The sequence below is a fragment of the Notolepis coatsorum genome (genome assembly GCF_963971535.1).
Source record: "Notolepis coatsorum genome assembly, chromosome: 3".
NCBI lineage: Eukaryota > Metazoa > Chordata > Actinopteri > Aulopiformes > Paralepididae > Notolepis > Notolepis coatsorum.
Window position 1 is genome coordinate 31,395,923 of NC_140167.1, and position 23,668 is coordinate 31,419,590.

Below are 23,668 nucleotides of genomic sequence, written 5' to 3' on the forward strand. Positions count from 1 at the left end.
GCAACACTTTATCATGTGATTCCACCCATACCCAGTTCATTAATGCTTAAATTGCATCTGCTGTTCTATACATCGGTGTCTGGTAGGAAATTCTTGGGGAAATCATCCAGTGCACAGAAAGTGATGTTTTACGTTACTAGCATCAACAACAGTTTGTTTGTAATGAACAGATGACAAACTCAGTACTTATCCTAACGTTTCAAGATGAAAATAAAGTATATATATATATTTTTTTCCCTGAGAGAGAGAGAGAGAGAGAGAGAGAGAGAGAGAGAGAGAGAGAGAGAGAGAGAGAGAGAGAGAGAGAGAGAGAGAGAGAGAGAGAGAGAGAGAGAGAGAGAGAGAGAGAGAGAGAGAGAGAGAGAGAGAGAGAGAGAGAGAGAGAGAGAGAGAGAGAGAGATAGAGATAGAGATAGATAGATAGATAGATAGATAGATAGATAGATAGATAGATAGATAGATAGATAGATAGATAGATAGATAGATAGATAGATAGATAGATAGATAGATAGAACACTGTAATTATGTTGATATCAATTATTACATTTTATTGGGTGGAATTGTACGTATGCTCCTAGACGCAAGGCGAAATTAACTAAATGTGTTACTGTACATCCAGGGACATGAGCTTAATTAAGATGATTACAGTAGATCACTTCATGGCATCTTGAACACATTGTGTTGAACAGTAACACTTAGTGTGTCAAAGATGTCTTGAAAATGACTCTTGTCTTCTCAAGAGTGCACTGTTTTGTTTTTTACAAATGGCTACACCACCTGATATAAATCACTGAAGCCTTGGTAATAAATCATTGTGGGATAGGAATAGGCCCATGATGATTCTACAGCTCATATACATGCCTGAAGGCTATATAAACAGGATTTGCAGTCCACCACGGCATGGAGTAAGCAGCCATCATCCCACTATCACAATCATCCAAGGGACGATTTTCCACAGAGTAGACACTTTTTCCATTCACGAGTGGGCTGTAACACGTAAATATTTTCTCCTCAACATGAGAGGGAACAGCTCTGAGAATGTCATTTGTAGGGGGAGTTGTTTGCCTTGCTGAGCGTTTCTTGCCAAAAGCAACCCTGCACAGTATTTTGTCAAAGCCAGGAGGATTTCTGTAAGGCCTGCGATGACACATTCCTGTGTGCTTGACTTGGTCTGCGTCTTCACCTTTGATTAAAACAACAGTTTAATCCTTAAAAGAATGTACACTTTTGGATGTTTCAGGGTATATACTGTACACAGTATTTCTTGGAGGTAATATCAAATCAAAGATTAGTTTGAGCCTCAACAAATAAGGATACAATGTCCTCAAAGTCCAGGCATGTTACAGTTTCAACTAGAAATCCATGCAACTTTGCAATTCTGTTCCAAGAAATAATGCTGTGATTAAGAAACCCTGCCCTTGGATCCACATGTATCTCTGCTGGCCTGGCATCAAATCCCATCAGAAACCTTGTCTCCCTCTCAGCCCTTCATACTGTTTTCTATAAAGAAAGATATTGTTCTTCCACAGAGCCTATTCCAAGGCCTGTTTAACCAACTGAGCCACATCAAGTTGCACTAAGTGCGCAACTAGAAGATCTAAGAAATAAAGAGAAGCGCCTCCTCTGGCGTTCAACAATGTTGTCAGAAAACTGGCGTGAAAAGAAAATCCCAAGACGACTCAATAAACAAAGCCCCCAGCGTTTGCAACTTGATGACAAAGTGTTCCTAAACAAAATGGGAACAAATCCTAAATAAGTGCTCTCTCATGCGTCTTGCTATTGAAAAGACAAAGGCGGAAAGGGAGAAATTGGAACACTGAAACTAGACGAGCAGAAGACGACATTAAGACGAGAGTGGATGAAGACACATTTGCGGGAATTACGGCCAAAAATCTTGACGTCTATGGCCGCCTTTCAAAAAGAGATTAAGCGTACAAATTATGAAAGTATGACAGGGACACAAAGGACTCCTCAGATGGGGACTGTCTGCTACTGGCTCGGCACCTGCCACGGATTCAGATCCAGGACCCGCCTGACCTGGTCCAAAAGGAATACGGATTTGTGGCTTTCTGCAGCAAGTGGACAGGATTAGTCTGACGGGAATCATGGAACCACGTAGACACTTTCAGATTTCTTTGGTCAGTTTACAACCTTTCTTTGCCTCTAATGCCTTTGACCGATAGCAACACTATATTAAGAAACTCTTGATGTTAATTCTGCTGATGGCCAAAGAGAGAAATCTTGTGTTTTCTCCCCTATTCCAGTCTCAGTCGTTCTGTTATTACTGAGAACAAGCTGGTTGAACATGATTTGTCAAAGTTATTTAAAAAATCTAGATCTAGATCTAACGAAAGAGGAATATTCAGCTCTGAAAATCTTTGCAATATAATCCTGATATTATGATCAAGTCTGCAGATCAAGGGGGGATCTATTGTTCTTATGAACCTTGAACAATGGCATTAAAAGTCGACTAAGCAATAATGTGTTTTTATTTACCTTTACGCTGCGATCCTACCGTTAACATCAAATCTCAGATTGATGCATTTATTGACTCCACTGAACAAGAAAAATTGTTTTTTGACCACCAATCATCTTTTTCCCAATGTTCTATGGATTACCAAAAAATCCATACATCAGTGGTAGACCCCCCTCTTAGGCCTATTGTGTCTGGGACTGGAAGTGAGCCCCTGTCACACTACATATATTTTTTCATTAAGAAATTGGTACCAGATCTGCCATCCTAAATGCTGTCAACCACCTTAAAGTGAGTTCCAGTAGCATGTTAGCTACTCTAGAATACAGAGCTTAAATACACTAACATACCTCACACAGTAAGCATGTTAGCTACTCTAGAATACAGAGCCTATATACTAACATACCCCCACACAGTAGCATGTTAGCTACTCTAGAATACAGAGCCTAGAATATACTAACATACCCCACACAGTAGTAGCATGTTAGCTACTCTAGAATACAGAGCCTATAATATACTAACATACCCCACACAGTAGCATGTTAGCTACTCTAGAATACAGAGCCTATAATATACTAACATACCCCACATAGGGGGCATACAGGCCCTAGCTCACTACCTTGAGAAGTGTCCTGAAGGTATTCTTCCATCCAATTAATTTGTACTCACTGTAACAGAGATGGCCCCTAACACTTTCTGTGCCACGCTGTTTGGTTAATTTACCTTTAGAATGCCGGACTTTCTAGTAGATTCCTTGGTCGCTGCACTATGTTTTCGAAGCTGTGTTTGTGTTCTGTATTATAGCTGTAGAGACAAGGTGTGGCCCATTTCGACAAACATTACTTGTAGTCCAGCATGGGAATAATAGTTTGTTTCCACATGCTGTAGTTTGTAGTTTATTACACGCTAAACATTGCACATTTCCAAGATAATAGTCTTTTTTCATAGATTGCGAGATAAAACATGTTATGTGCAATAAGCCCAAACCGTTCTGGCTGATCCCCTGAAACCCTGGGGGGGGGGGGGGGGGGGGGGGGGGAGTTTTAACTCAAAACTATGATCGCGTTTGCCGAGCATGCTTTCTGTCCGTTAAAACACAGAACTGTGATCGTTAGAAAAACACGTTTCAGATTAGGTAAAATAGACATAGAATGTAGCTTACGTTAGCCCAGTGTTTCTCAACCAGGGGGGGCGCAGAGGCATGACAGGGGGGGCCTTGAGATGTATTAATAAAAAAAAAAAAAAAAAAATTATTCCAGAAAATTATCACTAAAGTGCTATCTGTTGCAGCTGCAATGTTCTCCATGAAAATACCATTTCTCAAAATCTGAAAATCATTATTTAATAAAACACAGAAAAGGATCACCAAGTTACTCTGGATAAAAAAAAACTTTACAGACAACATTGAGACAAAGCTTCATGACACATCTCCATCCAAACTCTTGGAAGAACTCTTTGAAATCTCATCTGATACCACCTAGAGAGCTAGTTTCAGAGTGTGGTGCTGAGTACCAAGTATCTCATCTCATGGCCCACCAAGTATCTCATGATGCAGCAGTTAAGGTGTTGATACCATTCAGCACCACATACAGTATCTGTGTGAAGCTGGCTTTTCATCCATGACAGCTCTGAAAACAAAATATAGGGCCAATTTGAAAGGTCACGATATTGGTGTTATTTCAATAAATTTAAACATGGCCCATTTCATGACTATTTTGTTGGGGTGAGGGGGGGGGGGGCCCAAAATATTTTGGTCCGCCAAAGGGGGGCCCGACAGAAAAAGTTTGAGAAGCACTGCCTTAGCCAGAAGGTATTCCAAAAGTATAATAATAAAATATAATTCCAAGTGATCGCATTGCCATCGCGATTACCAGTGTATATGTCTATACACGTTTCGATGGTCAAATACGCTCATGCAACGCAATCCAGAGGCGAGGACTGTGAATTCCTGTCCCGGGAGAAGGAGTGGCCACTCGCGAGGAGAAACTGAAAGTGATCTGGCTATCAGACCAGAGCCCCATGCAGTTCAGACACGGGACGATACTGCCACCTGGTGATGGTTGATCAGAATGCCATTCAAAATTGTCGGGACGTGCCTAAATGATGCAGATCGCTCTGGGCTACTGTGTAGAGCGGGGATCAAAGTAAAAAGATCAAACGATCCAAAAACGCATTTATACGTTTTTGGCACTCAGCGGTTGGGGCCCAGAAACGTAAAAAGCCGTGATTGGCACCTAATGTGTTAAAGGAAAACTCCAACATTTTGGGAAATTAGCTTAGTTAACATCTTCCCTGGAGTTAGACAAGAAGATACATACCTTTTTTGTCTCTGTGCGTGCATTTAGCTTAGGGAACAGTCGCTCCGTTAGCGTAGCTTAGCTTAATCACTGGAAGTGGGGGGGGTTTAGAGCCTGGCGTTTCAAAATAAAAGAGCGACGTCTATAGCAGCGGAATACGTTTATTTTGTACATTATCTAACGTTAACACGAACCTAAACTAACGTTACAACTAACCTAAAGTTAGTTTAGGTTCGTGTTAACGTTAGATAATGTACAAAATAAACGTATTCCGCTGCTATAGACGTTGCTCTTTTATTTTGAAACCCCCCAGAAAGGAAGTCATTATATTAGCTTTAGTGTTAGCTACGGTTAGCTCCGAGCGTGCAGTAGTTAGTAGTATATTATCAATACCAGCCATTGGATTACTGTTTTCTAAATTGGGGAGGCTTTTAATCGTCAAGGTAAGAGGATTTTAAGTCATGGTATCCATAAACTTCAATCGGTTCGGATCCTTTGAATGAATGAGAATGTAAACAAACACGGCTTCCACATATAAATCACTGACTGCGCTCAGAGAGGAGTCATTCGTCAAAAAAAAATCCGAGTATATCTGCTTAGAAAACGTAATTGTCAAATTCAATTATTTTTTATTTCTCCACGTGGTAAATACACAGGTCACAACATGTTTACAGGAACGTTTGAGTTGTATTTGGAGTGTATTTGGTGACTGTAGGGCACTGTAGGGAACGTCAGGCTCTAAAACCCCCCCACTTCCAGTGATGAAGCTAAGCTACGCTAACGGAGCGACTGTTCCCTAAGCTAAATGCACGCACAAAGACAAAAAAGGTATGTATCTTCTTGTCTAACTCCAGGGAAGATGTTAAATGTTAAATAAGCTCAAATGTTGGAGTTTTCCTTTAAGATGAACTATTTTGAATATGCAGGTTCGTAGTATATCCAATCACAGGGCACTGCCATGGGAGCGACATTTGGTAACTCATCAACCCATTTCAATCAAAAATCCACCTGTACTGTAGATATGTAGATGACATTGTGTTCATTTGGAATAGTACTGAAGATGAATTTGCTTCTTTCATGCAATATGTCACTAATACAGACAGCAGCCTCACCTTTACAGAGGAGCATAGTCCCACAAGTATTAACCTTCTGGATTTATCAATATCCAAAAATAGTGACAACAGCCTAGAGACCACTATTTATTGTACAACACATTACTACATTCAGGCATCATCATCATCCAGAACAACTCAAACAATATTTCAGGGGGTCAATTCCTCAGACTAAGGTGCAATTACAGCAGCGGCGGAAGAATTGAAGGCAAAATCCAAGGATCCAATATTCAAATCAACAAAATGTCATGGTCGACGTCATCGACGACGTTGACTCATCGTTGCAGCCCTAGCCGTGAGAAACACGCCAACGTCAACAATGCCCCCCCCCCGCCCCATACAACCTGAGCTAAGCATACAAACCGATCATCCCTACTGTCTCCTGTCCAAAAAGGCAAAAGAAAAAAAACCTCCACGCATTTGTTTCTCGATTGAATTACAAGCCCTTTGCTGGTCAGATCTCTCTAGTCTCCCCCTGGTATCCTTTAGAAGACCACGCAACATTAAATATTGTGTCGTACATAGCTTTACTGCCCCAACTGCAGCCCTTAACACTTGGCTGTCGGGCCCACCTGCTGGCTTCAATTGCTGTATACATTGTTCCAATTCTTACAAGGCTAAATTATTTCATCATCCCCTCAATGGAACCAAATTATGCAATAAAATAATCTATCAATTGTAACTCCACCTGCTTAATGTATAGGTTGAAATGCCCTTGTGGTCTAATTCAAAGTGAGTGCTCAAAATAAGAATCGGGGTACATAAAAACCGCCATACGCAATAAACATCTGGGTTATGCTATGGTGCGTCGTTACGCGTAAGCAAACCACGGCTCGGTTTCCTCCATTAAGTTTATAGGAATAGAAAAAACCAAGCCACCCCCAACAGAAGGCGATACAGAGAAAAGCCTTCTGGATCCATACCCTCACTGCAGTGGCTTCTGGGGGAGTAAGTGATCGACCGAGCCTCACTTGATTCCTCTAATTATCCATAGTATCTCTTTCTTCTCTTGTTTGTCTTGTACTGCGGTAACCAATATCTAGAACATGTAAATAACGTAATTTTGTAAATAATGATATGGATGAATCATGCAATGTTCCCCAGGATACTTTGTAGACGGGATGTACGGGTCACAATTTAACTAGGAAATGTAGAGTATATACCCAACCCCTGTAGGAATACATAGGCCACCCATCGAGCTTACAGGGAAATATTGTTATGTATATTATGTTGATTGATATTATGATATTGATACAAGATACTTTAATGCCACACAACAATGGTTGGTGGTAATTGTTTTCGGTACAGTTTGTTAAAAGCACTGGGACATCAACATGAAACATCAAACGCCCCGCTCCCACCTACAGTACCAATCCCCACAATAAATACATAGATACATAAATACATACAGAACAGTAACAGTATATCCATGTATATTTCCTCGTAGGGAGAGTACCTCCTCACGGGAATAGGTGAGTAGACTTCAGTCAGACCCCTGCAATAAACGTGTAGACGGTATGGGTGCTCCAGTGTCTTACTTTGGGTAGTCTATTTTGAAGTGCCCTGGTGAAAGGTGTGCTTACTGTATATGTTTCTATAAAGAACCTCGTCTCCAGTGCCTCCCCTACTCTGTCTCCCTCTCAGCCTTCCTACTGTCTCAATAAATAACCTTCCCCCCTGTGTCTCCCCTACTGTGTCTCCCTCTCAGCCTTCCTACTGTCTCAATAAATAACCTTCCCCCCTGTGTCTCCCCTACTGTGTCTCCCTCTCAGCCTTCCTACTGTCTCAATAAATAACCTTCCCCCCTGTGTCTCCCCTACTGTGTCTCCCTCTCAGCCTTCCTACTGTCTCAATAAAGAACCTTGTCTCCTGTGTCTCCCCTACTCTGTCTCCCTCTCAGCCTTCCTACTGTCTCAATAAATAACCTTCCCCCCTGTGTCTCCCTTACTGTGTCTCCCTCTCAGCCTTCCTACTGTCTCAATAAATAACCTTCCCCCCTGTGTCTCCCCTACTCTGTCTCCCTCTCAGCCTTCCTACTGTCTCAATAAAGAACCTTGTCTCCTGTGTCTCCCCTACTCTGTCTCCCTCTCAGCCTTCCTACTGTCTCAATAAATAACCTTCCCCCCTGTGTCTCCCTTACTGTGTCTCCCTCTCAGCCTTCCTACTGTCTCAATAAATAACCTTCCCCCCTGTGTCTCCCCTACTCTGTCTCCCTCTCAGCCTTCTTGCTGTCTCGATAAATAACCTCCCCCCCTGTGTCTCCCCTACTGTGTCTCCATCTCAGCCTTCCTACTGTCTCAATAAATAACCTTCCCCCTGTGTCTCCCCTACTCTCTCTCTCTCTCAGCCTTCCTACTGTCTCAATAAATAACCTTCCCCCTGTGTCTCCCCTACTCTCTCTCTCTCTCAGCCTCTCTACTTTCTCAATAAAGAACCTTCCCCCCTGTGTCTCCCCTACTCTGTCTCCCTCTCAGCCTCTCTACTTTCTCAATAAAGAACCTTCTCTCCTGTGTCTCCCCTACTCTGTCTCTCTCTCAGCCTCTCTACTGTCTCAATAAAGAACCTTCTCTCCTGTGTCTCCCCTACTCTGTCTCCCTCTCAGCCTTCCTACTGTCTCAATAAAGAACCTTCTCTCCTGTGTATCCCCTACTCTGTCTCCCTCTCAGCCTTCCTACTGTATCAATAAAGAGCCTTGTCTCCTGTGTCTCCCCTACTCTGTCTCCCTCTTAGCCTTCCTACTGTCTCAATAAAGAACCTTCTCTCCTGTGTCTCCCCTACTCTTTCTCCCTCTCAGCCTTCGTACTGCCTCAATAAAGAACCTTCTCTCCTGTGTATCCCCTACTGTGTCTCCCTCTCAGCCTTCCTACTGTCTCAATAAAGAACCTTCTCTCCTGTGTCTCCCCTACTCTGTCTCCCTCTCAGCCTTCCTACTGTCTCAATAAAGAACCTTCTCTCCTGTGTCTCCCCTACTCTGTCTCCCTCTCAGCCTTCCTACTGTCTCAATAAAGAACCTTCTCTCCTGTGTCTCCCCTACTTTCTCCCTCTCAGGCTTCCTACTGTTTCCATGCACTTAGCTGAGCTGAATACGAGGAAGGCTCGTGTTGAGGTATGTGTGTGTGTGTGTGTGTGTGTGTGTGTGTGTGTGTGTGTGTGTGTGTGTGTGTGTGTGTGTGTGTGTGTGTCTGGAGTGTCACAGGTCAAGCAGATGGAGACGGATAAGGTGGAGTGGGGGGGTCACCGTGTCCCGGGGGAAAGCAAACAGAGGAATAAAGGAGGGTGCGCAGGGAGAGGCCGGGGCAGAACCTCATCTGGATGAGACATCCCAGACGACCGCGCTTGTTCTGGGTCGGATCACATGCCGTTCCCAAGAGACTGATGTGACAGGCACCTCATTTATCAATGTTTCTTTTATAAACCGTCGCTCCAGAATGGGTCAGTCGCGGTGCTGCTTGCTGTCCCTCTTCTGTGAGTGATGGGCTCTCCCTTGAACTCGAGCTGGGCCCTAGTTAAAATATGTGCTTGTTTTTTAATTTTATTTTATAGGCTCCTCTTTCAGAGACCCTGTTTGCTATTACTGCACTGGGCAGCCTTATCCAAACATGTTGAGGAGGATGAGGAGGAGGATGAGGGAGCTATGGTTAGAGACAGGAGTTCTGGCTCAGTCTGATGAGTTGCTGGCTCACGCCCCCTTCACCCCAAGGTCTCACTCATTACGAGGACTCAGGTTTATCATCACACTTAAATCTTCCGCTAAACGAAAATGAAACAGGAAGAGCCAAATAAGCGCTCACGGCCGGCTAGAGACCATCTCTCCCAGAGAGAAGCTTGATGGGAGTTGACTTTCGACGACCTCCGATTTTTTATTCCTTTGGCTTTTAAACAAAGCTGTTGTCTATAGGCTGCGGGTGGAGTGAACTCAGAGCTGAGTCTTCAAATAACCTCTTGGTAACACTTTAGAATAACATCCCTTATAAATAGGCAATAGATCATTCACAAACTGTTAGAGTTATTAATGACTTGTTAAATGTTTGTTAATAGTTGGTTAATGGTTAAAAACAATGCCTTATAAATAGTTAACAGATTACAGTTAACTTCAGATTACAGTTAACTTCTTTATCCACCGCAAGGATCGTGCAGCAGAGTCCGGTAAACAACGTGGAGGAGGTATTGCCTTCATGTTTAACAACAATTGGAGCGATCCAACTAACGTGAAGGAATTATCCAACCACTGCTGCCCAGACCTGGAATATATAACCATCAAGTGTCGTCCTTTCTTCCTCCCGAGGGAGTTAACGGCGATCATCCTTGTAGGAGTGTATATTCCACCGCAAGCCAGTAACAACGTCGCGCTCTCCAGACTCCACGACGAGGTAGATAGAATACAAGCGGCGAACGTTAACGCCGCCATTTTAGTGCTGGGTGATTTCAATAGCGCCAATCTGAGAAAGGTATTACCTGACTTCTATCAGCATGTGACTTGCAACACCAGAGGCGGTAACATCCTAGATCACTGTTACACGCAATTTAAAGGTGGCTACAAGGCTCATTCTGATAGTGGCTTTGGTAAATAAGATCACGCGTCCATTTTTCTTTCACCAATGTACAAACAGAGAATCAAAAGTACTCCTGTAGTCTCGCGAGAGGTGCAGAAATGGGATTTGACGTCAGAGGAGACGCTCCAGTCTGCGTTTGACTGCACAGACTGGAATGTGTTCCGCGACACAGATAACATTAATGTCTACACGGAGACAGTGCTGGACTATGTTTGTACTTTGGTGGAAGAAACAATCCCCACTACCAAAATGAGAGTTTACCCAAATCAAAAACCCTGGGTAGACAAATTCGTCCGTGAAGCTCTGAGAGAGCGCACCAAAGCATACAACGACGGCCTAGTGGCAGGCAACATGAATGACCACAAGGTGGCGCGATACAACGTAAGGAGGACAGTGTCAGAGGCCAAACGGCGCTACAGGGATAAAATTGAACTCCAGTTTGAACAAGCTGACTCTAGAGCTATGTGGCAGGGGCTCAAAACGATGACAGACTACAAAGGCGCCTCCCTCAAACTGAACAGTGACATCTCCTTAGCAAATGACCTCAATACCTTCTATGCGAGGTTTGATGCTGGTAATAACAACACCAGCTCACAAGCCACGGCAATGGGGGGGGGGGGGGGTCGGCTGCTGATGGAGGCGCAGTGTTCAGGGTAACAGAGCATGAGGTGAGGCGGACCTTTAAAAAAGTGAATATCAGGAAGGCAGCAGGTCCGGACGGCATCCCCGGCCGCGTCCTAAAAGTCTGTGCCGACCAACTGGCCCCAGTATTCACTGACATATTTAACCTATCCTTAGAACAGGCTGTCATCCCCACCTGCCTGAAGAAGTCCACTATTATCCCTGTACCCAAAAAATCCAAGCCTGCTTGCCTCAACGACTACCGCCCTGTAGCTCTCACCTCCATAGCCATGAAGTGCTTTGAGAAGCTAGTAAAGGGCTACATCTGCTCCTCCCTCCCCATCAACATGGACCCCCTGCAATTTGCATACCGCCCCAACAGGTCCACGGAGGACGCCATAGCCCATGTGCTGCACACAGCAGCATCACACCTGGACAAGAGGCAGGGGAACTATGTGAGAATGCTATTCATCGACTACAGCTCGGCATTCAATACCATAGTCCCCTCCATACTCATAGCCAAGCTCAGGGACCTGGGCTTGAACTATGACCTCTGCCAGTGGGTCTTGGACTTCCTGACTGGCAGACCCCAGGTGGTGAGAGCAGGCAACTGCACCTCCTCATCCATCACCCTCAACATAGGGGCCCCCCAGGGCTGTGTTCTGAGTCCCCTCCTCTACTCCCTGTACACACACGACTGTGTGGCTCAGCAGAGTAGCAATACAATCATCAAATTTGCTGACGACACAGTGGTGGTGGGCCTGATCTCTGCCAACGATGAGAGGGCCTACCTGGAAGAGGTCAAGGTCCTGGCGGGATGGTGCCAGGAAAACAGCCTCTCCCTGAACGTCAGCAAAACAAAGGAGATGATTGTGGACTTCAGGAGGTCGGGGGTCAAGGACTACAGCCCCCTCAGCATCGACGGGGCACCGGTTGAGAGTCAACAGCTTTAAGTACCTCGGAGCCTACATATCCGAGGACTTGACATGGACCACACACATTGACAGTGTTGTGAAGAAGGCACGACAACGCCTCTACTTCCTCAGGCGCCTAAGGAAGTTCCAAGTCAGTCAGAAGATCCTTAAGAACTTCTACTCATGTACAATAGAGAGCATCTTGACCGGCAACATCACCTCCTGGTTTGGGAATAGCACTGCACAAGACCGAAGCAGACTACAAAGAGTGACACGTTCAGCCGAACGCACAATTGGAGGGGGGCTCCCCACCCTCCAGAACATTTACAACAAGCGTTGCAAGGGCAAGGCTAAGAGAATCATTAAAGACTCCAGGCACCCGAACAACTGCCTCTTTGAACTGCTGCGGTCAGGCAAGCGATACCGGAGTCTCAAGGCGAGCACAGAAAGACTCAGAAGAAGCTTCTATCCCCAGGCCATCAGGCTGCTAAACGAACAATGAACACTACACAACAACAACCACCAAATGCACATAGCACACACATCCACACGCACTTTAAACAAACACACTGTAGCACCCACTCCACACACTTTATAGCACACACCCACTTTAAACAAACACACTGTAGCACCCACTCCCCACACTTTATATTTATTGATGAAGGATTGCACTACAACTCGTACACCTTACTGTAAATTGTACCTAAATTGTACCTCATCCCATTTCTGCTTTGCACTATATAGTACTGTACATTAGTACACTGCATAGTATTGTATATTATATGGTAACTCAGAACATTGTACATAATTTATGTGCAAATTTGGCTTGGCAAGATTTCTTGAAATAAGTAAAAATATCTAGGGTTCTCTCTCCTGATTGGATAAAGTATGAAGGGATACCAGAAGATTTATTTTCTGTTTAGTGCAGAGTGGAGGGACTGCAAGACCCATATTACTGACCAAGCACTCTATATCAGCGACTTATTTTAACAAAGAAATACCACTTATAGCAGTAGTAAAACTAGCTGAGGTTGTCAACAATGTGGTAGCTTTGGCTGAGAACTACATCAGCAACTAACACTAGACACTCAACAACAACTTAACCAGAAGGCCCTTTCTTGAAGACCAAAATGTTCTACCTCGTCTTTTTCAAAGCTTTTTCAGTCATATTGGTGAATACAGGGCCAACCCTATGCATAGAACATAGGCAGCTGCCATGGGTGACATGACATCCAACTTTTGTGTGCTTGCTTTGTTACCAGATAAACACAGCAGTTAGTGAATTATCTCTTGAGCAGGGGTGTAAAAAGTACCCAGAAATTATACTTAAGTGAAAGTATGGGTGCCGTCTCAAAATCGTACTCAAGTAAAAGTCAGAGTATCTGGCTAAAAACACACTTGAGTAAAAGTACAAAGGTTTCTACTTTTAAATGTACTTAAGTACTAAAAAGTTAAAGTAAAAACTTTGTTTTATTGCAAGGGATAAACTCATTCCATCGTGGGCCAAGTTTTCATTTTAACGTTAGGTTATGACTATAACCAAGTTCTGTTAACACTAGTGGACGCTCTGCGTCTCTATGCATATATCTCGCTTCAGCATATATACACTGAATAAATTTCAAAATGTACCTTTAAATGCCAGCATTCATCTGGCCACACCCCCATCCGCTTACCTATATAAGCAGGGGTGGTGCCACACACTCATCTCCTTCCCAACAAATTTCACCACAATGAAAAATCAAGGGCCGCAGCGGCGTCTAGATGCAGAGCGTCCACTAGTGTTAACAGAACTTGGTTATAGTCATAATAACGTTCTGTATCACTCTAGCTCCCGCTCTGCGTCTCTATGCATAATAGGAGCTGAGCGGGAGGGCCAAATACACCCCGCTGAAGGCCCCCCACAACCATCAGAACAGGGAGGGCCGAGCCCCCCCGACCCCCCCTAATGGAGGGCACCCCCCCTATTGGTGGCTTCACGGGAGGGCGACGGACCCGACCGTGCGAAGAGGCACTCAAGCAACTCAGCGCACAGGGTGAGCAGACCGTGGCTTGACCCCACGACTACACACACGCACAACCCGCATGCCACCCGGGAACGAACGGAGGAAACAACCTCGTTACTGCCCCCAGAATCACGGGGTCAAGGGCAAACCCAACCCCGTGGCAAGGCCGTAGCAGCGGAGCGCGAAGGAAGACCCAGACCCACCAAAGGGACTGGACCCCCTGGAACGGGGGCCCGGAGAAGTCCATGATGCCAGCATCAAGACCCCACCAGGTGGGCACTTAGTGACCCCGCCCCCCACATCGCCAGCGTATTCGGACAAAGGCCCCTCAACGAGCGGGCCCTGTCCCCCCAATAGTACACCGCCTGGCACACTGACCCTGCAGAACAGGCAGTCAGCATGGCCGTAAGCACACAAAAAAGGTTAACCAACGGAAGCAGGCAGCGCACCGGGGAAAAACCAGGCAACAGGCGGTTAACCCTAGCCTGGAGACTGCGGACGAGACAGGCGCCAGAGGGGACAGCTGAACACAGCCGCCCCGGCGGAAGGGGCGTAAGCTGGCGGTGTTGCATGACCAAGCCTCCATTTAAAAAAAACCCACCCAGAGGGGTTGAGGCAGAGAAGACTGACACGATTGGCAGGCGTCATGAACGTGCAGGGGCACCCTCAAACGGTGAACCCGGGAGTTGACACTGCTCCAACACACCAGGGAATCAACCACCTTGGTGTTACCCAATGCGGTGGTTGTTCCTATAACCCCTCAAGAAAAAACTCCAAAACACACCTGCGGGTATACACCGGCTATACCGCAGTACAAGTGTTTAAGTTTTTCAAAAAAGGGTTAACCCAGGCCTACGGGTCGACGAAACATTACTTCGGACCGGGCCCGGCGATACGGGAAGCACAGGGTCACCAGAGGAGGTCAAAGACCACCCCAACAGGCCCCTCTTTGCCATGCGTGAGAGAGGAGCGAAAAAGAATGGAGAACCAGCCCCTAAGCACACCGTACTTGGTATTCCCAGGCGGTCTCCCAACCAAGTACTAACCAGGACCAACCTGTGTAGTGGCCGAGATCTGACGAGATCGAGTGTGTACAGGTTGGCATGGCCGTAAGCCATTACGACAGTGCTGAGTAAAAAACGTACCCAACCAGGGTCTCCATAGTGCTTAACCCTGTGACACCCGGACCAACCTGGCATTTTTCCCCCTGAAAAAAGCCCAAGTCCCTCAGGGTACCAGAACAGCAGATCTGCATCCCCGGCAGACAACGGGTTCAACTGATCCAGACCAGCGTGACCAGAACCAGTCCCGTGCCCTAACCACGCCGACATGCCTACTCCAGGAGAAGGGGCAGATATGCGTGTTGATCTTAAACATGAAAAGAAGGCGCCACCCAGACGTTCGGGCGAACCGCGCCCGGTGGCCCACCCCCAGGGCGTGAGACCCCTCTACATATGTTCAGATCCATTCCGTCATCATCCCCCAGACATGAACGAGAATCCATCGATGACAAAAACCAGGTCGTTGGATTTGGTCGTCGGAAGAGGAAAAACCTCCATCCCAGTTGCTTTATAAAAACGCCGTTTTAACCTCAAGCAACCAAGGCGTGCCAGTCAGTCGCCTGTTTACAGAACACCCCGAGCTAGCACTATACGTGCGTCGGGACACACCCACATCAATGAACAGGCTATTTAGACCTGTCATTGAATCCCCAAGGCGCCATGGGGAACGACAAGAGGGGTGTGACACTTCCTAACTCTAACTCTTTTTAGTAGAAAAGAAGGGAGCACCAACAGTATGTATCCCAGTCTACACAGCCGGGGGTAAAATGTTTTCACATTTTTACATCCCACCACCCTCCCATAGGAAGGAGACGGGAATCCCCAGAGAGACTTCCCACGCGAGCTGTACAGATTGAAAAGAATATATTGCACCTTGAGCCATGTAAAAAATTGGATTTAGGGCTCTCCGGGGAGGAGGCACTGAACCCATACACACTCAATAATCGAATTGAATCGAATACATACACAATAGAGTAGGACTCCTTCTAGAGGGTCCACTCACCTTGACAATCTGAGGAGGAGGCTCTGTACTCTGAAGGAGGCTCCCTCACATGGAAGGAGGAGTCCCAACTCACAGAAGGCCAGAATAGGAGCTTGGTGAGGAGGAGCCCTGACCGAAACAGATCCATCACATGGACCTGAACAGCACACGGAAGTCCTACCAACAGAGACGCGCACGGTGACGTACTCTATGGCGGGGGAATTTCTGCGGTGCACACGCCCAATATTCCAGGCCGTGGGACCATGAAACTCCCCCCCCCCCCCCCCCCCTCACCCCGTAACGTGCGGGACCGCAACGTGACAGGAACCTTGAAGGACAGGGGGTGTACCCCTGACCAACAGAAAAAAGGGGGAGAGGAAAGGTTACCAGTTCACCCCTTTACGACCCCACACCCATGATACGATGTAATGACAAAAAGAGAGTATGACACAGTCATAGTCAGCTCTATGAAGCATCTGACAGCTTCACACAGCGCATGAGCTAACCTGCTATCTGATTTTTACTAAGGAAAAAAACACAGAATAGAGAGGGCTCTCTAAGAGCCCCGGTCCAACTTACACATGTGCTTCTGTGGCCAGTCCAACCCAGTTGTAGGTCACATGACACACACAACCCATCATCACCTATAAAAAATGGCAAAAACACTCTACAGAGGAACGCCGTTTTTCATAATGAGAGAATACATAATTCTCGATTAGTATCGGCCACAGGCCTTGCTAAGCACACACGAAAGCGACCAACAATCTTTTCTTTTAGGAAAATAAAGTTACTCCAGCAGATTTAGCACAACCTCAGCAATCAAGCTAAGGGTTACATCGTATCCCTACCACAGAGTGACACAATGTAGTGCAACAACATGTCCACTCTGATAGGAGGATGAAGAAGTCCCCAGGGAACCGGGGGGAAACACAATCCTCCTACTTTACCCTTAATACGGCCAGTTAAAACAGGAAAACCTGTTAATATGTGAACACACTGTTCATTGTCATTACAGGCTGAGAAAAGAACATTCTTAACTCATTTGTCACTAAGCATAGCTTTATAGGTTAGTTAACCCCCTTAGTTGTGAGTACACGGTACATATAAACACACATGATGTTTCTCAACACAACAAACCAGATCATTTTCACATCTGAAACAACAACCCGATTTGCACGGAGAAGCTAAATACCTAGTGACAAGACAATTCACACACAACTCGCGTCGTATCCTAAATGTAGTGCAGTAACACTCGTTTTGGAAAACATCGTTATTTACAAAACATTTAGAAGGGAAAGCCAGAAGAAGTGTACAAGGTCTGGTCAGACCTGGCCTACCCGGAGCTTGGATCAACGAAGTGCAGTCTCAAGACACCGTAGAAAACACAGCCGTCCTGTGTTGTTCGATCTGGGCAGCGTCGCCGCTCCAACCCGTCGCTACGGTCCCCTTTGTTGACGCAGGCTTTGCCGTCCTGGCCCAGGGCAGGTTTGACGAACATCCTCTGTCAAAGATGACGTCGTAGTCAAGAGTGTTTAAAACATGTTATAATCAAAGCACGTTCAACAGAGTAGCATTAAGCTAACGGCCGCTCCAACCGTCGGTCGCTACTGCCCCTGCCCGCGAGACGCCGAGCGAATGGCTCACGCGACCAGAGGGGAGCTCGCGGCGGCGCGCGAGGAGCCGGAACCACCCCGCGCTGGGCCTTGGCCGATAGCAGCAAGCTAACGTTTCCTAGTGATCACAGCAGGCTAGCGCCGCAGCTAACAGCTGACTGGCTAACAGTAGGCCCAACCTAGTAGGCCACGCAGTGATCACAGCAGGCTAACGCCGCAGCTAACAGCTGACTGGCTAACCGTAAGCTAAGCAGCTATCACCTGAACTTGTACACAATGATATAACACTCACCCAGACAGGCCGCCGTTCTGAAACCCTCCTCACTTTTTAAGAGAAAAGAGAAACAAGATGTTAACACAGTTTTACAACGGTGATTTTATCAACACCCGACGGAGCCAGCACAATACCCAACTGGCATGTGTAGCTGACTTTGAACACAGATCTTCCGCTAAAGAACATCTATGCCCATATCTCCTCGTGAGGGAATACTCTCATTTGGCTATGAAAGATGGGGCCTTAACACGGTGACAGAGAGATATCCACTCGTCCAGAAAACACAGGGATCACCAGTGTTAATGGTCGTGGCCCACTAGTCAAACTATAATGGGCTTCAGATCAAGGTCTTCCGCTGCTGCCCAAGAGGCTGAACCAAAAAACCTTAAACTGGGGCCGGTGTTCGTAAACATTGTCAGTTAGCCCCCATAGCACTAACAGACAAGTGAAGCCGCAAGCAAACAGTACTCACCCAACCTGAAACCCACCGCTTCTCACAACAGCGGCGCGTCCTACAGTTCAGCTGTGTCCTGAAAGGTTTCACCCCAACCAACACAGCAAGGAACTGCAGTTGAGAGGCATGCAGCGGCGTGCTCCCAATACGAAAACCGGTGGAGGATTTTTAGAATGATCACCATCTTCCAGACACTCCAGTACGAAGACAATATCGCCGTATTTTCTCGAAAATAGTGAGAGAGAAAATAAAGATATGATGTCAACGTATCTCCTTGTTCTTCCTTTCCCCGTAAACATTGCTTTTCCAGCCAATATTTTTCTCTACGTCAAGTGGGCATATAGCAACACGTTGCTTGTGATGAAATTTGAGAAGGAGATGAGTGTGTGGCACCACCCCTGCTTATATAGGTAAGCGGATGGGGGTGTGGCCAGATGAATGCTGGCATTTAAAGGTACATTTTGAAATTTATTCAGTGTATATATGCTGAAGCGAGATATATGCATAGAGACGCAGAGCGGGAGCTAGAGTGATACAGAACTACACATTGCACCAGGTGAGTTAGTTGAAGAGGTGAGCCAATTAGTGAAATCATCAGCTGGTGTTTAGGCAAGGCTGGAATGAAACCAAGCATACACTCTGCCCTCTTCATCACTCGTACTATCGTTTGTGGCCAACTTCTGTAGCTTGTCACTCTGACTGTCTATTCTTCTGATAGCAGGTGTTTAATCAAATATCCCCACTTTCTTGCACAAGGACCAATCAGCATGGGTTTGGGTGGGTTAATTTTCCATTGATGGGGATTTGATTGGCTGTTTCTAAAGTGCGGCCGCAGGATTAATAACGTTAACGTTAGTTCGGCCAGAGAAACAAATATGCTAATTAAAATTGTTGGACCTGCGAGATTTGTACTTTGTAGGTCTGCATTTTAAATGTAAGGAGTAAAAAGTATGTTTTTTTTCTCTGAAATGTAATTGAGTAAAAGTACAAGTATACAAACATAATAATACTCAAGTAAAGTATAAATCACCCCAAAATAGTACAAGTGTTACGAAGGGTCAGATTAAACCGAATATATATATTTATGAATTGATATATATTGCATAATATTTGTATATCGTTTGATATCCCTTGTGTATTCCTTGTACATATACACGGAATATCCCTTTAACCTAGTACAGACCATAATATTTCGTTCTCTTATTGGACAGCGGTCCCTTAGGCGCCACTGCCATACCCCCAAGGTCTGGTTCAAAGTCACCGCCAAAGACTTGCCTGGACATGAACGGCTCTGCGCAAGGATACGAGACAGGAATAAAGCTGGTACTAGTTTGTTCACCTAACGTATAAATACGGCGCAGGTGAATACAGAAGTTAAGTTACCCAATAAGTTGAAGCCTCACCCACGATACAACGTGCGGTGAAGTATGGCCTGTTTGGCCCCAAATAGAGCATTGAGACCGCGTGCGAATTAATAACTGAAGTATCAGAGTTTAACGCTGTACCGTCGAGTTCGACCTATTCTATTAATTCAGTAATAGTCTATTTATGTATAGTGTATCGTGCGGCTACCGTTCTACAGTGACCAGCATCACCAACGTTTCCTCGTACCAGCTAGTGTGCTTATCCAGGCTGGGCAGCTTACCCTGGCACCTTCACCCGAGGAGCCCTAGACGAGGACCGTGTGGACATGTACACTGGATAACCTACCCGACGACTACATAGCCCTTTTCGGCTGGATTATATTTGCTTTGGTCCTGTAATTGATGGAGCGGAGAATCGTCTACACCCACAATTGTGTGGGATTTACCCTGTGAGGAGCAACGTCGAGCCCGCCTCTCAGAAGCCTGAGGCTGGCTAGCTTTCTTCCATGCGGAGCTGCATGCCGGAGAACAGCTGTTATTCGTCTGCGGATCAAGAGATTATCGCACCGTCTCCTGTACTTGGAGTCTCCCTATTCTTCGTTGACCCAGACTCTACTACCGACAAATCCTCTCCCCTTGCTGGCCTACAACCGGAGGGACCCTACCAGTATCTCCCGCTGCCTTACTAGTGTACCATAGATATAATTCCTAAGATACAGGTGGTATTCATTATCTCCTGCGTAATATGATAATGGACTTACGTTATTGATTTGCTCACGCACATTCTTTCGCCTTATAAGCGCAACCCTACGTAAAGTATTGTTATATACTATCATTGCTGCTAATAAATATTATTATAACCCAGTTTTGTGTGGAACCGTGTCATTGTGGGAAGTGTTCATCTGATATACCTGTGTATTGTATGGCCAGTAGTAATGTACATAAGACAGTAGTGGTTTAATGATACCATACTTATATAATACAGTCAGGGAATTGTACCCCTCAGTTACAATTGGTCCTTCGAGCCGGAGGGTAACTAGTGTAATATTAATATAGTAGTATTAATATTGACATGGCCAATGATGAACACTCCACAAACGGTTCTCCTAAAATAGATCGCCTGCAGCGTAGACGGCAGACACCTCAGTACTTAGAGGACTACGCTGCCAGTATACTACCTAGCTTTCTACAGACGTTAAACGCGGAAAAAGTAGATAGTAAAATTATGTCCAACCCTACCGACCAGGTTACCCCGCCAGTAGAGACCCTAGTGGGTTCTAACGTAACTGACCAAGCTCACGGGGGGGACCAGGAGGGACCTGACATGACTTTACCCCCCGCCAACGTCGACAAGGTAGTCCCCGGAGAGCTCCAGGATAAAGAAAGCCCTCCAGGGACGGAACCCGACCCACCACAAGAAGAGACGCGCACCCAGGAGATGGATCTCCTCGGTACGCGACAGGAGAACGGATCTCCAACGAGTACTACCAGAAGCCGATCACCTCAACCAGCGTCTTCCCCCAGCGAGGCGGACAAGATGCTGGCGCAGGCCTTTATCGCCAGCCTGGCAGCCTCAACCGAGCGCGATCGACTCCAAGCACAGACGCTTAGCGAGCGCGAACATTCTTCCATGGAAAGAGAACGCCTTCAAGCGCAGCAACGGAGTGACGAAGACCGCATACGCCTAGAGATTAGACGCCTCCAGACGGAAGAGAATATGGGAAGAGACCGCGCCGAAGCCCAGCGCGCCACCGCCGAAGCCCAGCGCGCCGCCGCCGGTGCCCAACGCGAAGCAGAGCGCGACCTCGCTCTCACCAAGCGCGAAGCCGAGCGCGACCGATTACAAGCGCAGATAATGGAGCAGCTGATTACCAGGGTAACCCCCCCTCCCTCCGCACGGGCCTCCAGGGCCTCGTCAAGACAAGGGTCAAGGGCACCCTCCCCTACCCGATCAAGCGACCCTGAGTCCGGCCAACAGAGAGAGCCTATACCCCTCTCCGAACCCCTTCCCCGACCGGTCCAAGCGAGACCCAGCAACAGGGAAGAACCGGCCTATGCCGCGGAGAGGCTAAATAGACGATTACAGGATCTAGATGACCTGGCAGAGGAAGAAGAAGAGGGAGAGGAGGAGAGTCAAGCCCAACAGCATCACCGTACTCCACAGGACCAGGAGGTCCAGTACAGCCCAGACTTTACCCCCGCGGCTCTGCGCTACAGACCCCCGACTCAATTCACGGGTGAGCTTGACGCACGACCAGCCCCGAGGAACAGCACCTGGGTACGCGGGCCTTGGTACCCGACAGGTACCAGCCCACCACGACAAGTAAGAGGAGACTCGCCTAGGAGGCCTCTCCTCCAACGCTCACCGATGTGCCAGCCATCCATGGCATCGTACCTTGGCACACCGACGTTCCCGGACTTCACGCACGAGAACAGAGCACAGTACACAGAGCTACGAATGTGCTTAGAGACAATGATGTCCGATGTAACTGATGAACCGTACAAGTATGCTATCCTACTCAAGCACCTGAAGGTGCCCAGAGCGCACAATATAGCGCTGGCACATTCCACCTCTACTACCCCATACACCGCGGCTCTAGCAGCCCTCGACCAACGATATGGACGCATATGGGACTACGTAATACAAGAGATAAGGAATATTGACCGTCTACCCCCAGCCACAGACAATCGCTCACTAGATGACCTGTCTATCAAGGTACAATCCCTGGTAGGGATGCTGGGGGCGCAAAAGGAAAAGGGTATGCACGAACTGTACGCGAACTCTAATGTTGAGAGGATTTTAGAGAAGCTTCCGCCCGCCCGCCCTCTTTGCCGCTTCAGGCGGCAAAGAGACCACCGTGATCCTAACGGTCCCGAACCATCCCTCCTAGACCTAGCCGACTTCCTGGCGAGAGAAGTCAACAGCCTACGGTTGGATACGTTCGTGCGGAGCACACCAAGCTCCAGAGAGGGACCTAGGAGAGCAAACGATGGCCGCAGGCTGGTGACCGTCATGCACCAAGCCGAATCAGTACCGAGCAACAAGAACCACAGTACCCCCTCGATGAAAGAGAAGTGGAAGATTGTATGCCCGTACTGCGAAAAGGAACACTGGCTGTCACACTGTGACACGTTCAAGAAGATGACCGCCGACGAGGTGAGTCAATGGATAAAGTCCAACCGACGCGGTTACCGATGTGCGCGCAGTCACATGGCAGCCGAGTGCCGCCTAAAGAAGAGGTGTAGTCGGTGTGACGGAGCCCACTTGGACGTCCTACATGACAGTAACAGAAGAAAGCCTGCACCCTCAAGCAGCACAAAGGCAAGTGTTATGTACATTGACCCCGCCAGCAGCGGGGGCGCCCGGGTGCTCTTGAAGGTGGTCCGCGTAACATTGAGTTACGAAGACAAGGTCATGGACACCTACGCCGTCCTTGACGACGGGTCAGAGAAGACCCTTCTCCTCGCGTCCGCTGCGGCCCAGCTGGGGCTGCGGGGGAGCGAAGAAACGATGACGATTCGGACAATAAGAAGAGACCTGAAGACGATAAAGGCCGAGAATGTCTCCTTCACTATCGCAGCAAGCGGGCAGCCAGAGAGACGGTATAGGATCACTAACGCTTTCACCAGCCAAGACATAGGCCTGTCGCAGTACACCTACCCCATCGCCAAGCTGATGGATAAATATGTGCACCTGCGTCAACTACCTATACCGCTCATAGACGGTGCCACCCCGACCCTGCTGATAGGATCCGACCATGCACACCTCATCGTCCCGATGGACCGGGTCCACACTGGGCCCAGAGGCTGTCCAGCAGCAGTCGAGACCCGCCTATGATGGACACTACAAGGCCCCCTCTCTAGGTGTCCTAACCGAACAGCAGCCACTAGCTGCCTCCACTCCAGAGTGACAGAAGAAGACACCACCCTCCTACAGCACGTCGAGA

General features: G+C 47.1%; 1 protein-coding gene across 2 annotated transcripts in view; it reads left to right on the plus strand.

Annotated features, from left to right (window-relative positions):
- The first annotated feature begins 1,873 nt into the window (after positions 1 to 1,873).
- LOC311224789 (uncharacterized protein) overlaps positions 1,874 to 23,668 on the plus strand; it is a 46,221-nt gene continuing 24,426 nt past the window's right edge. The window contains exons 1-2 of one of the 2 annotated variants that reach the window (XM_084309911.1): positions 1,874 to 2,138; positions 8,931 to 8,988. The gene's annotated coding sequence lies outside the window, so the exon portion shown is untranslated. The remainder of the gene's footprint in view (positions 2,139 to 8,930; positions 8,989 to 23,668) is intronic. The other variant, XM_084309910.1, reaches the window with a different exon arrangement.